Below are 19,306 nucleotides of genomic sequence, written 5' to 3'. Positions count from 1 at the left end.
TTTGCTATTGGATTAGTGCTGCAATAAACACTTGAGTGCGGGTAGGTCTTCCTTTGATATATTGATTTCTTTTCCTTTGGGTAGCTATCCAATAGTAGGATTGCTAGATTGAATGGCTATTCTATTTTTAGGTGTTTTTTTTTAATCTTCATATTGTTTTCTATAGTGGCTGTACTAGCTTACATTCCCACCAACAGTGTAGAAGAGTTCCCTCATCTCTGCGTCCTCACCAACATCTGTTATTTTTTGTCTTTTTTTTTTTTTTTTTTTTTTTTTTTTTTGAGACGGAGTCTCGCTCTGTCACCCGGGCTGGAGTGCAGTGGCATGATCTAGGCTCACTGCGGCCTCCGCCTCCTGGGTTCGAGCAATTCTCCTGCCTCTGCCTCCCAAGTAGCTGGGATTACAGGTACCTGCCACCATGCCTGGCTAATTTTTGGATTTTAGTAGAGATGGGGTTTCACCATGTTGGCCAGGCTGGTCTTGAACTCCTGACCTCAAGTGATCTGCCTTTCTCAGCCTCCCAAAGTGCTGGGATTACAGGTATGAACAACTGCACCTGGCCTGCATTTCTTTAATTAGAGATGTTGAGCATTTTTTCATAGAACTGTTGGCCATTTGAACGTCTCCTTATGAGAAATGTCTATTCATGTCCTTTGCCCACTTCTTAATGGGATTTTTTTCCCTGTTGAGTTGTTTGAGTTCCTTGCATATTCTGGATATTAGTACCCAATCAGATGAATAGTTTGTGATATTTTTTCCCATTCAACAGGTTGCCTCTTCACTCTGTTGATTGTTTCCTTTGCCATTTGTCTATTTTTGTTTGTGTTGACTGTGTTTTTGAAGTCTTAGTTATAAATTCTTGTCTAAACCAATGTCCAGGAGAGTTTTCCCTATATTTTCTTCTATCATTTTTATAGTTTGAGGTCTTACATTTAAGTCTTTAATCCACTTTGGTGGATTTTTCGATACAGTGAGAGATAGGGATCTGGTTTCAGTCTTCTCTACATGGCTATCCAGTTTTCCCAGCACTATTTGTTGAAGAGGGTATCCTTTCACCAATTTAACCTCTTGTTGGCTTTGTCAACGTTCAGTTGGCTGTAAATATATGGGTTTATTCCTGGGTTCTCTATTCTGTTCCATGAACCTATGTGTCTATTTTTATATCAATATCATGCTGTTTCGGTTAGTATAGCCTTGCAATATATTTTGAAATCAGATAATGTGATGCCTCCAGCTTTGTTCTTTTTCCTCAGGATTGCTTTTGTTATTGGAGTTCCTTTTGGTTTCCATATGGATTTTTGGATTGTTTTTCTAATTATGTGAAAAATGATGTTGATCTTTTTATAGGGATTGCACTGAATATGTGGATTGCTGTGGGCAATATAGTCATTTTAACAATATCAATTCTTCCAATACATCATCATGGAATGTTTTCTATTTGTTTGTGTCATCTTCTATTTCTTTAATGTTTTGTAGTTTTCCTTGCAGAGATCTTTCATCTCCTTGGTTAAATTTATTCCTAGGTATTTGTTAGTAGCTGCTGTAAATGAGATTGGTGTCTTGATTTTTTTTCCAAACTATATCATTATTGGTATACAGAAATGCTACAATTTTTGTACATTGATTTTGTATCCTGCAACTTTACTGAATTTATTTATCAAATCTAAGAGTTTATTGATGGAGTCTGGGTTTTTCTAGATATAAGATCATATCATCAGCAAAGAGGGACAATTGGACTGCCTCTTTTACAAGTTGGATGCCTTTTATTTATTTCTCTTGCCTGGTTGTTCTGGCTAGGAGTGGTGAAAGTGCACATCCTGGTCTTGTTCCAGTCCTTAGAAAAAAAGGCTTTTAAGTTTTTCCCATTCAATATGTTGTTAGCTGTGGGTCTGTCATACATGCCTTTATTATTTTGAGGTATGTTCCTTCTCTGCCTTGTTTGGTGAGAGTTTTTATGAAGAAAGGATGTTGAATTTTATCAAATGCTTTTTCTGCATCTGTTGAGATAACCATAGGGTTTTTGTCTTTTGTTCTTTTGATGTGATATGCATGATTTTTTATTTGTAGGCATTAAACATCCTTGCATTCTGATATAAATCCTACTTGTTTGTGATTTATTATCCTTTTATTGTGCTATTGGATTTGGTTTACTCGTATTTTTGTTGAGAATTTTTGTGTCTATGTTCATCAGGGAAATAGACTTGTTGTTTTGTTTTGTTTGTTTTTGGTTGTGCCCTTGTCCGGTTTTGATATTAGGGTGATGTTTGCCTTGTAGAATGAGTTAGGGAAAATTCCCGCCTCTTTTATTTTTTGGAATAGTTTCAGGAGGATTAGTATTATTTCTTCTTTGTGTGTTTGGTAGACTTTGGCTGTGAATCCATCTGGTCCTGGGCTTTTCTTTTTTGGGGAACTTTTTATTACTAATTGAATCTCGTACTTACTATCAGTCTGTTCAGGTCATCTATTTCTTCCTGATTCCATCTTGGGAAGTTGCATGTTTCCAGAAATTTATCCACTTATTCTAGATTTTCCAGTTTGTCAGCATGTTGTTCATAATAGTCTCTGATAACTTTTGTATTTCTGTTGTATCAGTTATAATGTCTTCTTTTTCATTTTTAATTTTGTTTATTTGGTTCTTTTTTCTGTTCTTGGTCAGTTTAGCTGGAAGTTTATCAGTTTTGTTTATCTTTTTTTTTTTTTTTGAGACAGAATTTCACTCTGTCACTCAGGCTAGAGGACAGTGGCACCATCTTGGCTCACTGCAAGCTCTGCCTCCTGGGTTCACACCATTCTCCTGCCTCAGCCTCCCAAGCAGCTGGCACTACAGGCGCCCACCACCATGCCCAGCTGATTTTTTGTATTTTTAGTTGAGACGGGGTTCACCGTGTTAGCCAGGTTGGTCTCAATCTCCTGACCTCGTGATCTGCCCACCTTGGCCTCCCAAAGTGTGGGATTACAGACATGAGCCACTCTGTCTATCTTTTCAAATAACCAACTTTTCATTTCATTGATCCTTTGTAGTGTTTTGTTAGTCTATTTCATTGAGCTCTGCTCTGATCTTTATTATCTCTTCTGCTAATTTGGGGTTTGATTTGTTCTTATTTTCCTACTTCCTTGAGGTACATTGTTAGATTGTTCATTTGTAATCTTTCCACTCTTTTAATGTAGGCATTTGTTGCTATAAACTTCCCCCTTAGCATTGCTTTTGTTATATCCCACAGGTTCTGGTAAATTGTATTTCCATTTTCATTTGTTTCAAGAAATGCTTTTATTTCCATCTTGATTGCTGCATTGATCCAGTGGTCACTAGGAACATGTTGTTTAATTTCCATGTAATTATATAGTTTCCAAAGTTCCTCTTGGTATTGATTTCTATTTTTACTCCATCGTGGTCTAAAAGGATACATGATATGACTTCAATTTTGAAAAATTTTTTTAGATTTATTTTGCAGCTTTACATATAGTCTAGCGTGGAGAATGTTCTATGTGTTGATTAAAAGAATGTATATTCTGCACTTGTTGGATAGAATGTTCTGTAAATGTTAGGTTCATTTGGTCTAAAGTACAGTCCAAATCCAATATTTTTTAATCTAGATTTTCTGTCTAGATGATCTGTCTAATGGTGGTGAAGAAATAGATGACCTGAACAGACTGATAGTAGTATGAGATTCAATAAAAAGTTTCCCAAAAAGAAAAGCCCAGGACCAGATGGATTCACAGCCAAAGTCTACCAAACACACAAAGAAGAAATAATACTAATCCTCCTGAAACTATTCCAAAAAATAAAAGAGGGGGGAATTTTCCCTAACTCATTCTACAAGGCAAACATCACCCTAATATCAAAATAATAATAGTGGTAAAGTCCCCCACTATTATTGTATTACAGTCTGTCTCTCTCTTTAGATCTAGTAATATTTGCTTTATGAATCTGGGTGCTCTAGTGTTGAGCACATATATATTCAGAACTGTGAAATCCTCTTGGTGGATTGATGCCTTTATTATTATGTAATGACTTTCTTTGCCTTTCTTTTTATGCTGTTGTTGATTTAAAGTGTGTTTTATCTGATATACATATAGCTGCTCCTGCTGACTTTTGGTTTTTATTGCATGGTGTATATTTTTCCATCCCTTAACTTTCAGTCTTTATGTATTTACTGGTAAGATGAGTTTCTTGTAAGCAGCATGCAGTTGGATCATGGCTTTTAAAATTTATTCAGCCATTCTATGTTTTAAGTGGATACTTCTTGGGCTTCCAAGTGGCTTACTTACTTAGATGCTGATAGTGGCAGCGGTGAACTAGGAGAGTGGGTGGATTCTTGGTCCCCTGGGCAGCTAGTGTGGGATGGGCAATGACAGTAGCATTGGCAGGACAATTCTCTGGGTTCCAAGCAGTGTGTGTTGATATTGGCAGTGGCTGAAATGAGCTGGGTGGGCCAGACCCCAGGCCTATAGGTGGCACTTGCAGGTAGGTGCCAACTAAGATGGCAGTGGTTGAGAGTTTAGGCCCAACCTCAGGCCCCCAGGAGGAGTGCCCTGATGCCCAATGTGGTGGGTTAGGTTGGGCAATTCCAGGACCCCAGGCCATGTGCTCTGCTGCAGGGGTGTAGGAGGGAAGCCAGGTTGGGTGGGCTTATATTCAGGTCATGCAAGGGTAAAAGCTGGCAGCAGCCATGGTAGGCAAGGGTGGGGCATCCCTTGGACTCCTGGCAGAGTGCTTGGCTGAGGGGTGGTAGCAACAGTGCTGAGGCTCTGCCACTGGAGAGGGTGCAGCCATACTCAGTGTCCAAGGCTGCACAAGCAAGTAGAAAATGCATAGCCCTCTCATGTCCCAGTCCTGGTGGGGCTTGCCCTCCAGCCCTGGTAGCAGTAGCCTGGACCTAGTAATGTCCCCAACCAGGCTGCAGGACCCCCCACCCAGCTGGTGACCAAATCCCAGTGGCAACTCATGCACCACTTGCCTTCTGGTCTTCATCTCAGCAGTGCTCACTTCCTAGCATTAGCAGCTGCAGCCCACACCTCACTCATTTCTTGGTCCCAACTGCAGGAATGCTCCCAGCTCACTCCCTAGTCCCAGCAACCACAGCCTGAGTTTCCATAACACCTCAGTCCCAGTGCCACTGTGCTCCAGGACAGTCTACAGTCTGTCAAAGCATGGGTTTGACAATGGGGCCTTGCTATAGCTTCTTATGTCTTTGAAAAGGTATGGGACCCAGCACGAGCTCCCTCCCTGGTGTCGTTTCATCCTATGGTCTCCTGGCAACTCCCCCATGTTGGTTTCAGGGATTAGGAGGGTTGAGAGGTAATTTTGTGGCCAGCATTGCATGATTCACAGTGAGGATGTGGGGCACTAGAAGGCTTTCACTCACTCTTTCCTCACATGAAGAAGTTACTCATGGCTCTCAGCAAATCCTGGCCAGGGGTGCTGCCTCTCCACCTTCTCCTTCTCTACTTCTGGTGTTTCCTGTCACTTCTCTGTTGAATTCCAGTGTCTTCTCTTGGATAATATATTTGAAGTGAAACTGTTTATACACTATTTTGGTTCTTCTAAGTGGAAGGGGTGGGCATGAAATGCTTCCAGTCAGTCATCTTGAAGTCCACCCCTCAGGCACAGAGAATATTTAGGCCAATGAAACTATTTGATATGATGCTATAACAGTGGATATGTGTCATTAAACATTTGTCAAAACCTATATAATGTACATAAAAAGTTAATCTTAAACTATGGATTTTGGTTTATAATGAAGTATCAGTTTTGGTTCATTGATTGCAACAACTGGACCACACTGGTGTTGGATGTGCATGGTGGGGAGGCTGGAATGTGTGTAGCAAGAGGTTATGTGGGAACTCTATGTACTTTACATTCAGCTTTGCTGTGGACCTAAAACTGCTCTAAAAAATAAAGTCTATTAACTATATTTAAAGGAACATGATGGAAAAAAAAGCTTAATGGATGAATTAAACAGCAGATTAGAAATAGAAAGAATTAATGAATCTGAAAAAAGTTATACACAATGCAGCATAAAGAGACAAAAACTACACACACACGTACTTATACACACACTTCATATATAGCAATGAAGTTAAGAGATACAGAGAAAAGAATGAGAAGGACCAACATACGTCTACTCAGAGTTTCAGTAACAGCAGAGATTACGAAAAGAATAAAGGAGGCCGGGAGCAGTGGCTCATGCCTGTAATCCTAGCACTTTGGGAGGCCAAGGCAGGTGGATCACCTGAGGTAAGGAGTTCAAGACCAAACTGGCCAACATGGAAAAACCTCGTCTCTACTAAAAATACAAAAATTAGCTGGGCATGGTGGCACACACCTGTAATTCCAGCTACTCCAAGGGCTAAGGCAGGAGAATCGCTTGAACCCAGGAGGTGGAGGTTACAGTGAGCTGCAATCATGACACTTTACCCTAGCCTAGGCGAAAGAACAAGACTCCATCTCAAAAAAAAAAAAAAAAAAAAAAAAAAAAAAAAAAAAGAATAAAGGAATGACAACACTTGAAGAGACTGTATAAATAATATTCCAGAATATCACATGCATTTTTAAATCAAGAAGCACAATGAATTCCAAACAGAATAAATAAATATAAAGGTATACCTACACACATCATAGTAAGATAGAAGAACACTTAGAATACAGAGTCTATCTTAAGAGCAGCTGGAAACTATATAAATTATCTACAAAGAAGAGACAAGTAGACTGACAGTTGACTTCAAAACTAACAGTGGAGGCCACTTAAAATAATTTCTTAAATGTGCTCAGTGAAAATAAATAATCATGAATCTCAAATTTTATACTCTAAAAACCTGCCATTCAAAAATGAATAAAAATATTTCAGAAGAACAAAACCTGAGATTCTCAGTAAAGAATTTCTAAAGGGTGTACACCAAGAGAAAGAAAAATTATTTTAGAAGAAAATCTGCAACATAAGAAGAAACATTAAAATAATGACAATCATATACAGTAGTCCCCCATTATCCACAGTTTTACTTACCAGTGATCAACTCCAATCTGAAAATAGGTTAGTACAGACGATAAGATATTTTGAGAGAGAGAGAAAGAGAGTTTGACACGTATCCAACATTACAGTATCATATGGCACAGTTTCATTTCCCTAAAACTTCCCTGTGCCTGGGGAGTGGGCTTCAAGATGACTGACCAGCAGCATTTTATGCCCACTCCTTCCACTTAGAAGAACCAAAATAGTGTATAAACAGTCACATTTCAAATACATTATCCAGAGAGGACACTGGAATTCAAAGGAGAAGTGACAGGAAACACCAAAAGTGCAGAAGGCAGAGAGGCAGGATGCCTGGCTGGGATTTGCCACATTCATAGAACTTTTATCACAGTATATTGTTACAATTGTTCTATTTTATTATCAGTTATTGCAGTTATTGTTGTTAATCTCTTACTGTGCCTAATTTATAAATTAGAATTTATTATACATATATGTGTATAGGAGAAAAACATAGTACTGTATGTATGTAGGGTTCAGTATACTGCTATATAAACTCGGATGATCTTTCAGGAAGTCAGTTCAGCTTACACATTCTACCACTCTGCCAAGCCCATTCCAAACACACATCACAGGTATTACTTTTCAACCATGACTCTCTTTTCAGCTTAGAGCAGAGCTTCAGAATCTTTCTCAACATAACACTCAAGATAGTTAAAGCTAATTGCTCAAAATTAAACAAATCTATTTGCCACAGTGGGATAAAAATACAAAAAGAGTCTTAGCCAAAATTCGCCAGGATATAGAGTGTGAGGCAAACATTTTTGTTCCAGTGCTTTTTTGGAGATGCAATCCTAAGGAAACATGAATGAAGGAAGCAGAAAAATGAGGCAGGGAAGGAGGGAGAGCAAATTCATCATGATGCATTATTAAGTATCACAATGTTGCACAAACAAAACATCTCTAAAGGGGTGCCCATACCGCTGCTTGTCAGAATAGTCCACTGGATGAAGGCAAGATGAATCCTTTTTCTGCTGGTCCCTTCCATCTTTTGTTTCTCACTGTCAAAGTCCCCCCACAGGGCAATAGCCCTCTCTCCCTCCTTCTCTGGGTTGTGTTGCCTGGCCTCTCCAAGCAGCCACTGGGAATGCTATGGCCTCTGTGGGTCCCATCCAGAGACACTCACGGTGTGTCTCGTTGGAGGTGGTGCCAGTGGCAGGGGCAGGGGTGGTGACCAGGGCTACCTAGGGCAGCTCCATCAGAGAAGCAAGGAGAAGCAGGACCAAACAGATTTGGGCTGTTGCATAAACCGGGTTTGGTACAAGTATGATCCCATTTTTACAAAACTTTTAAAAGTCTATGTATAACATAGATATTCACATGTATATATTTGCATGGTTAAGTCTGAAAGGCTATACCCAAAAATGTCTACAGGGGTTACATCGAAGTGATTTTTTTCTTTGTCTTGCTTGTCTATGCCTCTTAGGCTTGCTATAATAAATTTGTATTTCCTGTATAAAATAAAGAAGCAAGGCCGGGCATGGTGACTCATGCCTCTAATCCCAGCACTTTGGGAAGCCGAGGCTGGTGGATCGCCTGAGGTCGGGAGTTTGAGACCAGCCTGATCAACATGGAGAAACCCCATCTCTACTAAAAGAAAAATACAAAAAATTAGCCAGGTGTGGTGGCACATGCCTGTAATCCCAGATACTCAGGAGGCTGACACAGGAGAATCACTTGAACCTGGGAGGTGGAGGTTGTGATGAGCCGAGATCACGCCATTGCACTCTAGCCTGGGCAACAAGAGTGAAACTCCATCTCAAAAAAATAAATAAATAAAAACAAAATAAAATAAAGAAGCAAAGATACATGCTGGTAATTAAAAATCATATTTTAAAGTATAATATTATCTAATAAATCACAATAAAATTTAAAAAGTGATACTCATAAACAAAATTATAAAGTAAAAATGACCTGCAAAAAAATTTAGTAGTATATGACAAAAAGTATATACACCCAAGTAAGTCTCGAATGATAAATAACAAATAGAAAAATGGATAAACAGAATAAATAGGAAATGCACCCAAAATGTATATGTATGAAAAATTATTGCAATTAGAACCACAAAAGATTATTTTTTAGCCATCAAATTGACAAATATTTTTAAACAATACTGTGTTGACAAGGGTTCAGCGGAAAGCTCTTCATGCACCAGACACATCAACTGTACATCCCATCTAAAGGACAGTTTGGAATACTGTCCTTAGAGCTGAATTGTTCCTCCCTCCTCCAGATTCATGTGTTGAAGTCCTAACCGTCAAAGTGACTATATTTGGAGATAGGGACTTTAAGTAGGTAATTAAGGTTACACGAGGTCATAAGGGTGAGTCCCTAATCCGATGGGACTGGTGTCCTTATAAGAAGAGAAAGAGAGGCCAGAGACCTATCTCTCTCTGATGTACACACAGGGGAAGGGCCATGGGAGGACATAGTGGTAGCCTGCAAGCCAGGAAGAGAGCCCTTACCAGACATCAAACACTGCTGGAACCTTGCTGCCTCCAGAACAGTGAGAAAATTAATTTCTATTGTTGAAACCACAGTCTGTGGTATTTTGTTATGATGCTCCAAGCAGACTAATACACATAGCAAAATATTTTTAAATGTGTATGCCTAAATTTAGTCCAGCAATTTAATTTCTGGGAATTTAGCCTAAGGAAATAACAAAGAATTTTCTGCAAAATTTAGCACTGTTTCCATTAGTGAAATTTGATAGTGAAGCTGCTCATACCAGAGTATAATGTATATAATAAAATTGAAATCATGGGGTAGAAAACATTAGTGAAAAATTTAATGATATATTTTTAAGTGAAAAAAGCAGATCACAAAATAATGTCATATGACCCCATGTATATATGGTGCAGTAGTCAAGCACATGGGCTTTGAGGTGCCCTGGGAGTACAGCCCAATTCATATACGCTAGATGGATGACTCTGGGCAAGTTCCTGATTGCCTAGTGCCTCAGCCTCTCCATCTATAAAAGGGGAGTGAGACTGTCTACCACCTATTGCTATGAAGATTCAGGTAATGAGGCCATTATAATTAAGGGCTACTATAGATTGTGGCAGTCGAATGGGTACTCTGTACTCAAAAGAGTCAGAGGACTTCAGACCTGGGTCCAGCCTGCCTCCACTAAGTATATGTCCTCAGGCAAGTCACTCCACCTCTCCTGGCTTTAGGTTCTTCATCTTTAGAACGAGGACTCTGACTAGCTGATCTCTGAGGATCCTTGTGGCTCTAACCTCAAAGAATGAGACTGTGTGTCCCATCAATAATGGGAGCCATCATAGCTGTAAGCAACATAAAGAAGAGAACATCATCAGCTGCATATCGCAGCCCTGCTCCCCCGGAAGTAAGCAGGGGTTCCCAGCCTTCCCTATAAGAGCAGAGTTTCACAGTAAACAATTCCGCTATTCCCCATGTGAGAGTGGCAGTAGTTTTCATAATCACTGGTTACAAAAATACATCATGGCAAAAAGCTATTTAGCATTGCTCTTAGTTTTTATTTTATTTTATTTTTTATTTTTATTTTATTTTATTATTATGATACTTTAAGTTTTAGGGTACATGTGCACAATGTGCAGGTTGTTACATATGTATACATGTGCCATGTTGGTGTGCTGCACCCATTAACTCGTCATTTAGCATTAGTATAGTTTTTATTTTAATTAAGCCCAATAACAGCCTCATTTACTTGAAAAATCATAACACATATATGAGAGATGCTTCATTTATCTCAGCCACAGGCCATGCTTGGTGCCCTTATCTTCTTGCAGGCCCTTCACGACCACGCCAAGACCCACCGTTTGAGAACCACTCAGATAGGGACAATTTGGAAACAACTAACAAAAAGGAAGTCTCCTCAGCGCCTCCCCAGGGAAGTAGGGGAGGCAGATCTTTCCTTCTCTGCCTGTCTCCAGTTTGAAACTGAGCCAAGGTGTGCAGTGTGCTTGTAGTCTCTGGGAATACTTCTGGTTAGAGTGCCAAACAGGGTCTAGACACCTCTGTAGCCCCTGGGTTTCCATGGGAACTGTGTGAGCTGAGCACTGTGCTGGAAGCAAAATGCACTCCCTCAGCAGAGCTGGAAGCATAAGAAGGTGGCAGATTGGATTGTCTCCTCTTTAGATAACCTTCATCATCCAAGAAAGATATTAGCACCATCCCTTGAACTGAAATCTTATTGTTCATTATGATCGCCGAGTGTGCAAGGCAACAAATTGCTACAGAAAACACTGGAAGCCATGCTTGAAGCACATGGTTTCCAGTCACTAAATGTCTCTTAGTCTAAGTTCCCTCATCTGAAACATTGAAAGTGAAAAGAATGCTAAATTCAATGTGTTGTTAATAAGATAATTAGAAGCTCCTGATAAACTACAAAGCATGATGGAAAGGTTAATTATTATTATTACTAGTAGTGTCATGGAATCTTTTCAAGTTAAAAAATACTTGTTTCTCTGTCTCTGCAGAAATCTGGCAACCCAGATAGAAAATCTTTTAATAGCATACAAGAATGACCAGTTTAATCCCCAGCAAAACCCATGCATGTTCGTTCATCTGTCAAAGGTGCCCTCTGTGCATAAGAATGATCTATAGAAGCCCAAAGGTTGATTATAAAATCTCAAGTGTCTGCTTGCCTCAAGTCATTTTAGATGAGCTATTCAAAATGCATCCAAGTAATCAGTTTGCTGTAATAGACTGGAATAACAAGGAGGAGGGCTTGATTTCCTCTGCTGGAGAGGAAGCACATCCATTGTTGCCTCCCTATCCGTGGGTTACATATCTAGCTCTTTGTGCTTAATAATATGACTCAAGACTTGAAATTTGTGTTCAAATGTATATGCTAGGAAAGAACATGTTACTTTATAAGAAACTGAAAAACTCACAGGCAGAAATGAAATCAAACAGCTCACTTAGTATCCAGTATTTCCTAGAATTTGAGGGCCTATTTATATTTTTTGGAAGGTATAATTCTTTTATATTGCATATGTGCCAGTAAGTTCTTAAAAGTGGGATCTTACTAAATACATTATCGAATATTTACTTTGGTCTTATCTGCTCTGTTTTGCTGAGGAAACACTTCCAGTCCAAATTATTAATTAATATCCAATTAAAATCCCAACGCATCTTGTTAACTAGAGTTCAGGAGCACTGGGCATATCCTGGTGATCAGAAGACATCAAGATGCAGAGAATTCAGACCTAGACTGACAATGTGTAAGCAGTGTCTCTCCTCTTTTGTCAACTTGAGGATGTCTGTGTCACTTCTCTGATCCTCCATTTCCTTGTCTGTAAAATGAGTAAAAAATGCTTCCTAACAGAATAAAATGAGAAAATTGGGATAAAGTTGTAAATGTTAAATAAATGTCAATGATTGTTGCTGCTATTATTGGAAAGCTATTAGAGTAAGAACTGTTTGTCCAATTATTCTCAGTGGCCCAAATGCAATGATTGATAGCTGTCATTGTTACCTCCCTTACCACCTCAGTACAGTATGAACCCCCCCAGGAAAAATATGTGTATATGATGAAATATTTACAGATGAAATGATATGATGCCTGGGATTTGTCTCACAAATAAAAAAGCAAGTTGTAAAATAATACAAGCTACATGCTTCCTTGGAGATAGATATAGATATGGAAATGAAAATGGAAACAGATGCGGATACAGACACAGGCTCAGCAGCAGAGACATAGATGCAGAGATGGATGTAGATATAATGCCTAATACTACTAAAGTGATTATATCTGACAGTAATAAAAGAGAGCTTCCTTTCCCCTTGTTGGTGGCATATCTCTATTTTTCAACTTTTTAAAATAATTAACATCTATTTCTTCAATTTTTAAGCATAGTTTGTCTTTCATTTTTGTTTTGTTTTTCAAAAAGATACTAGAAAAAAGTTTAAGTTGCAATATTCATAGTAAGAACATGAAGCATTAACTCTATACTGTCTTAAAACTAACAAGACCTCTTGGCAATTTTACCTTTGCCTAGTCCCTCCACTTCGCTCATTGTCTCCACCCAACCACCATCTCTTCTAATGACTGGGGTTTTACCACCTTCAGACGATTGCCTAAATTCATGTCCTCAGAAATCTCCCAGCTAGCTGCCAAGTGGATGCTCGTTGTGTTCCTTTATAGTGCCTAACACAATTCTATATTTTCTTTTGTTGGCTTCCTTGTTTATTGGCTGCCTCATCCATGAGACTCTATATGTCAGGACGCAGAGACTATGACTGTTTTGTTTACCATTGTATAGCCAGAGCCTAGCATAGAGCCTGGCACATATATATTAAATGAATGAATGAATGAATGAATGAACAAACGAACAAGTATCCATGCAGGAAAGCAAACGTCTCCACCCAGATAAGTGCATCAGGCTGTAAAGCTGAGGGCATGGGTTGAGTCAGTAGGCATCAGAGGACTGGCATAACAATAAATATCTGCCTGCTATATTGGAAATGAAAGGTGAAGCATTATTGAATGATCTCTGCTTAAATTCAAAGAAACTCCTCCAGGCAATGCTTACTTAAGAATCCAGATCTTTAAAATCAAACCCCCTCCTGCAGATGGGGAAACTAAAATCAGAGAAATCACACAGTTGGTAGGTGGCAGAGCTGGAAGCCCAGGTCCTTGTCTGTCAGCCTAGCACTGTCTCAACTGGCCCTCACTGACCCCTTTGTGACAGCAATATATCTCAGGCACTCACAGACTGATTGCCCCAGAGGTTCTTCTTGGCTTTTGTTGGCACTGGAGCCTGAAAGTAAATGAATAGACTTGCTTTTCCTATGGCCTTTTTATAGGTTGTTTATCACATAAAATACAGATTTATACCTAGTTTGACACCAACATTCCTTTTATTGCAGAACTATCTCAAATCCCAAACCAATATGAAACTCACTTTCTTCCTCTGACTTCTCTTCCACAAAAACTTGCCTAGTGTCCCTCAGAGCCAGGTTTGCAGTTCATTGTCAACTTTGTTGGTGTTTAATAGTTATATTTAATTACATGTGATACACGTATTAAATGCATGTAATAGTAATTACATGTGTTGAATGCTTACTGTATGCCAGGCACTATTCTACATGTGTCACATGTTGTGACCAATGTTCAAAATAACCCTATGGAAAAGTGATATTACGCCCATCCCATTTAAAACACGTGAACTGGGACACAGTGAGGTTTCAATAACTCACCTAATTAGCAAGCGGAGGAGCTGGGATTGCACCCAGGCAGTCCAGAAACCACATTGATAACTAAAAGTGGTTGTGTTATCATTTTGTTGTTGTTAAATAAGATAGGTGTTTATTTCCGTGTTGAACACTAGCACAGACGTACCTGGTCCAGGGCTGTGGGGGAGACTCCACCTTCCTCAGCATGTGACTCTTATCTCTAATCCAAGGCTGTGGCTCTGCTAACGGCCACTTCCCAGTCAGTGGGAAGGTAGAAAGAGGAACACTGGAACAAACCGCTTCCCTTTCTCTTTCTTTAGCAACTTTTCATCTTGAAAAATTTCAACTCTATAGAAAAAAAGGAAAGACAAAAAAATGGAACCAAGAGCTTTTCACCTAGATTGATTAATTGTGGACATTTTGCTACATTTACACTATCTCTCCCAGCCCATTAGAAACATTATAAATGAAAATAGTTCACTTGATGAGGTAAAATATTGAGGATAACTTTTTTATTCCCTTTATTGTCAGAATGTTTGTCCCGCAAACACACAGCAAACAAGAAAAAACATTTTTAAAAAGATAAACACATGAAAGCCACAACACAAATGTGGCCAGCCTAGTTTCTCCATACAACATAGAGTAAACAGAGAGGCAACTGTGATAGAAACAGAATGAACTTTGGAGGCTGGATGCGAGCCGCAGCTCCACCACTTTCTGAGCTTTGTGATAATTGGGCAAATTACTTAGCCTCCCTGAGCTTCCATTTCCTCCTGGGTAAAATGTATAGGAATTATTAAAGATCTGTATTTCCAATGATTCTAATTTAGTAGGTCCAAGGAATCTGCCGAAAATCTGCCTTTTTAACAAGTTCAATGTAGGTGGTTCACAGAACACATTCTGAGGAACATTGAGTAGGAAGGAAGTTAGCTAAGGAATTTCTAAAATGGGGGAAGAGATCCCAAGCACTTTACAATGTCTCTTTGGCTCTTCCTTCCCCCACTATACCCCCTTCCCCTTCCCCTTCCCTTATCTTCTCCCACCTTGGAGGCACCACAGTTTTACCTCTCTGGCTCCAGTTTGGTCTTCTCCAAGTGAAGTCTTCCTATGTCATCTTCTCTACCCTATATCCCACCCCCAATTCATCCAACTTTTCCCACCAGTCTCTAACAGAAAGCTCATGCTTCAGACAGCCCTGTCTGCACCTACAACACCTCCCACTTGCCCTTACTCTCTGCCTCCTGTTCAGAGCCCATCTCAGGTCCTCCTCTTCCAAGAAACCCTCCCTCATTATTCCCACCACCCTGAGATCCCCGCTCCTTAAACGGTTTAGCATTTAACTCTACTTTGCATTATTCTCCTGGCCCCCTTGTTTTATTCCGAGCAGCTCTAAATAAGCTCTGAGCCCCTTGAGGAGCAGTGATCTCTCTTTCCTCATATTCTCTGTGACACTTAGCATACTACTAGACACATAGTAGGCACCAACTCAACCTAAACTGACTGGCTGATTACTTAACTGACTTATTGAGGACGTCTAGATGAGATCACAGAAAGCAGCTTTGAAAGGGTGAAAACAAGTGTGGAGCTTATAGGTTGATGAACCCACTTAGGGGCCCTTGAGTAGCGTTGACCAATCTTTAAGGCTGTTTTAAATAATGAGCTGTTAAGTGGCAAGATAAAAGTAGAGTTCACAGCAAAATCTAAAATGAATGAAAAGCAATGGGCAAACAGCTGCTGTCACATGCTCTGTTGTCTCTTTGATGAGCTTCAATTAAAAATAGCCTTAATACATAAAATTCCCTGGCGAGTTCCCTTTATTGTCCCTTTAATGTGTTACTAAGGAGTTATTGGTATCACTTCATGGCTCCAGCACAAATGCCTCTAGGATTTATTGCTAGGTTCACATCTCTGCTCTTTTATAGATTTCTTCCAAGAAGGGCTTGAATACAGGGCTCCCATTATACGTCCCTTGTGGTAGTTTGGCTACAGCAAGCTGCATCAGCAAATGGCAATAAAGCTCACCAAGGCAACAACGATTACTCACCAGCAGAGTTTGATTTAGAGCAGAATGTTTCTAGAAAGATTCTGATGTAACCCTTTTACTTCCATCTCCCAAGAACACAGAAATGGAAAAATCAATTACAGCTCTCAGGTTTCATATGTTGCTGAGTTTTGCCATAGCAGGAGGGGGATGGTAAAAAATACACACACACACAAACACACACACACACACACACACTTCTCTTTAGACAAAGCCATTTTGCAAATAACTAAAAAACAGAAAGAGTGCTTCCAAAAAAGGTGGTGTGTTTAATTAAGACAAGTTACAAAGAAGTACTATTAGAAAGGCCTTTTTATTTTATTTAAGGGCTTAAAAAAGCTTAAATCACAAACTCTTAGTTATGTCAACACGTCAATAAAAATCAGTAGGCTGGGGTCGCTAAGAGTCACTAGCGCATTCATCAGTCCTGGTTCTTTCACCAGTGGCCATCATCAAATCTCATTGGCTCGCTCTGTATCCAGAGTGGAGAGACCATCTATTAGTTACTGTTACTTCGTGACAAACCATACGAAAGAGAGCTTTAACTCCACCTGTGCTTTAAGCCTGGGAAACAGAGGATAAATGTCCTCGAGTATCAGCTCCAACAGAGAAAGTGTCTGCATAAGGCAACAAGATGATTGTGTATGGGTTGGGCTGGGTGGCTGTTTTGTTTAAATTAACCAATGATTGCTGATTTCCTTCTACAGACCTGACTTGCCCTTTCTGGATGTTTCCTAATCTCACTCTCCATAGAAGACTGAAAAATGAGTGTTGTGAAATTAGCACAAGTTTAGTGACATTATAATTAGATAACTTTCCCCCTCGAAAGTCCAACTCCTGAATCGCTAAACAGATGTGATGTCTGTTCAATGTTTATCTGACTGTAAAAGCAGAGAACAGAAACAGTACACTTCTAATTAAGCAATAGAGCATGAATCCTCTGACACACAGCCATCAGACACTGCCTTTCTTCATTTTAATACCCTCAGGTATTACAATTTAATACCTTCAGGTAGTATTGCCTTTTCTTCTTTTTACAAAAATCAACAGATCATTTGAGCAAACATTTTATTCCCACCTTAGCCAACTTGTACTTATCTAAATGACTGCCAGTCTAAATTGTACGATGGACCCCCTCCACCTACCAGATGCTTGGCAAAAGTCTTAGTTCCTTAGATTGCCTAATGACCAACAGCAGTGCTTCCCAAACTTTATTGCATTTTTCAGATCACCCAAGGATCTTGTTAAATTGTAGCTTCTGATTCAGGAAGTCTACCGTGGAGCCTGAGAGTCTCCAGCTCTAACAAGCTCCCAGGTGATGCTGATGCTGCTGATCTGAGATGCACACATTGAGCACAGATAACCTTGATAATCTCTAAAATTCCCAACAGAAAATAGAAACACAGTTACATAATTGCATGTGATTTGTTTCCTGAAAGATAACAATGATTATTTTTAAAGAGAAGTGGATTTTAAACATGAATTTTAAAACACAGTAGTAATCTCCCTAAATGTTATCTCTATGGATAGACATCTTTTTAGATCTCAGAGAGGTCCTTTGAGGCCAATGAGTATTGACTTCAGGAAGTGATCCAAGACAGAACACACACAGATTCATTTAAAGCAAAGCTTAAAGCCAATAGTTATCCACAGCCGCACTATTGATGACTGCTTGGCTCTTCCTTTGCAGTAAATGTACATAAACAAATCGAAATATGCTCTCTTTATTTTTGAAAACCTCTTCCTGAGAATAGGATTCAAGTTCGTGTTCTCACCTATAGCATCTGCTGTGCAAAGTTTATTTAAATGTGACTACTTCAATAAGATTTCTGAAATTACTAAAATTAACTCCCTTCGAAATTTATTAGCCTAATACAGATTCCACTATGGAGATAAATGTCAAAGATTCACAATATTCTAGTTCACATTTCATGATTTTATGATCCTGTACTTAATAGCAACTTTCTTCTGAGGAGCTCATAACACCTCATATTCATTCTCCCAATAAACTTTTCTGATTTTGTTAAGACAATGGGTCACATTATAAATCTCTGGATTTGATTCTCTTATTGAGTATAATTAAGCTTTCCAAAAGAGTGGTTAACACCATTAGACTCACAGATACTAGCATAATTTCATATACACACAGGGAACATTGCAATAAAACAGCTGAATATATTCATTCCACAGATAACTAACATCTGGAATAATAATAATAATAACTATTGTTTATAATAATCATGGACTATTCTAAACATTTTACATATAAGTTGTTATTCTTTAAAACAATTTTATATGATAGATGTTATTATTACACCCATTTCACAGATAAAGTGAAATGCTGAGAGGCTAAATAATTGACCCAAAGTTATAAAACTAGTAAGTACTAAAGTCAGAATCCAACCAAACCTAGGCAGCCTAATTTTTGTGCTCAAACTCTACCATATGCCAGACACCATCCTAGGCAATGATGATCAAAATTAAAGGTGCTTATGGGAACGGCAATGTGTTGTATTCATAGCATCTCCACTGATGCCCAGCTCACTTCTTCCTATCAGTAGTCATTATGTCCTTCTTTTCAACTGAGCTCAAATTTGGCCTGACAGCCTTTCTCAACCCAGAGTTCCAAGGCAGCCATTATCAACTAGAGATGGTACATGAATCAAAATTTATTTGCCATGCCTGATCGTGTGCACAAAGCACAACCATTTCCTAATCTTTAAATACTTGTATTACAAATGGTTATTCACAAGTTGGTATAGGTTGCACCAGGGAATTTTCACATCAAAATTCTTTACAAATGCCCTTTACAGGCTTTAATATTTCTTTAGCCTAAGAACTTGGGAAGGGCGCTTACCTCCCTGAAATCATATATTATTTTTTAAATCAACTATCTATAGGAAAAATTAAAATTAGAATCCTATATCCTAAAAATGGGAATTATAGACACTGGGGACTACTAGAGAGGAGGAGATAGGAAGTGGGGAAAGGGCTGAAAAACTCCCTGTTGAGTACTGTGCTTACCACCTGGGTAATGAGTTCAGTCTATCCAAACCTCAGCATTACACAATAT

At 39.0% G+C, this 19,306-nt stretch overlaps 1 protein-coding gene across 5 annotated transcripts in view; it reads right to left on the bottom strand.

Moving 5' to 3' along the window:
* The window catches only part of ZNF366 (zinc finger protein 366), a 354,936-nt gene that overhangs the window by 239,491 nt on the left and 96,139 nt on the right, over positions 1–19,306 (bottom strand). For all 5 annotated transcript variants that reach the window (XR_010117052.1, XR_010117050.1, XR_010117051.1 and 2 more), the window contains one exon: positions 14,359–14,540. The gene's annotated coding sequence lies outside the window, so the exon portion shown is untranslated. The remainder of the gene's footprint in view (positions 1–14,358; positions 14,541–19,306) is intronic.

This window comes from Symphalangus syndactylus, chromosome 18, assembly GCF_028878055.3.
Source record: "Symphalangus syndactylus isolate Jambi chromosome 18, NHGRI_mSymSyn1-v2.1_pri, whole genome shotgun sequence".
NCBI classification, from domain to species: domain Eukaryota; kingdom Metazoa; phylum Chordata; class Mammalia; order Primates; family Hylobatidae; genus Symphalangus; species Symphalangus syndactylus.
The sequence above is the reverse complement of the archived record's forward strand: the minus strand, read 5'-3'. Positions and strand labels throughout refer to the sequence as shown.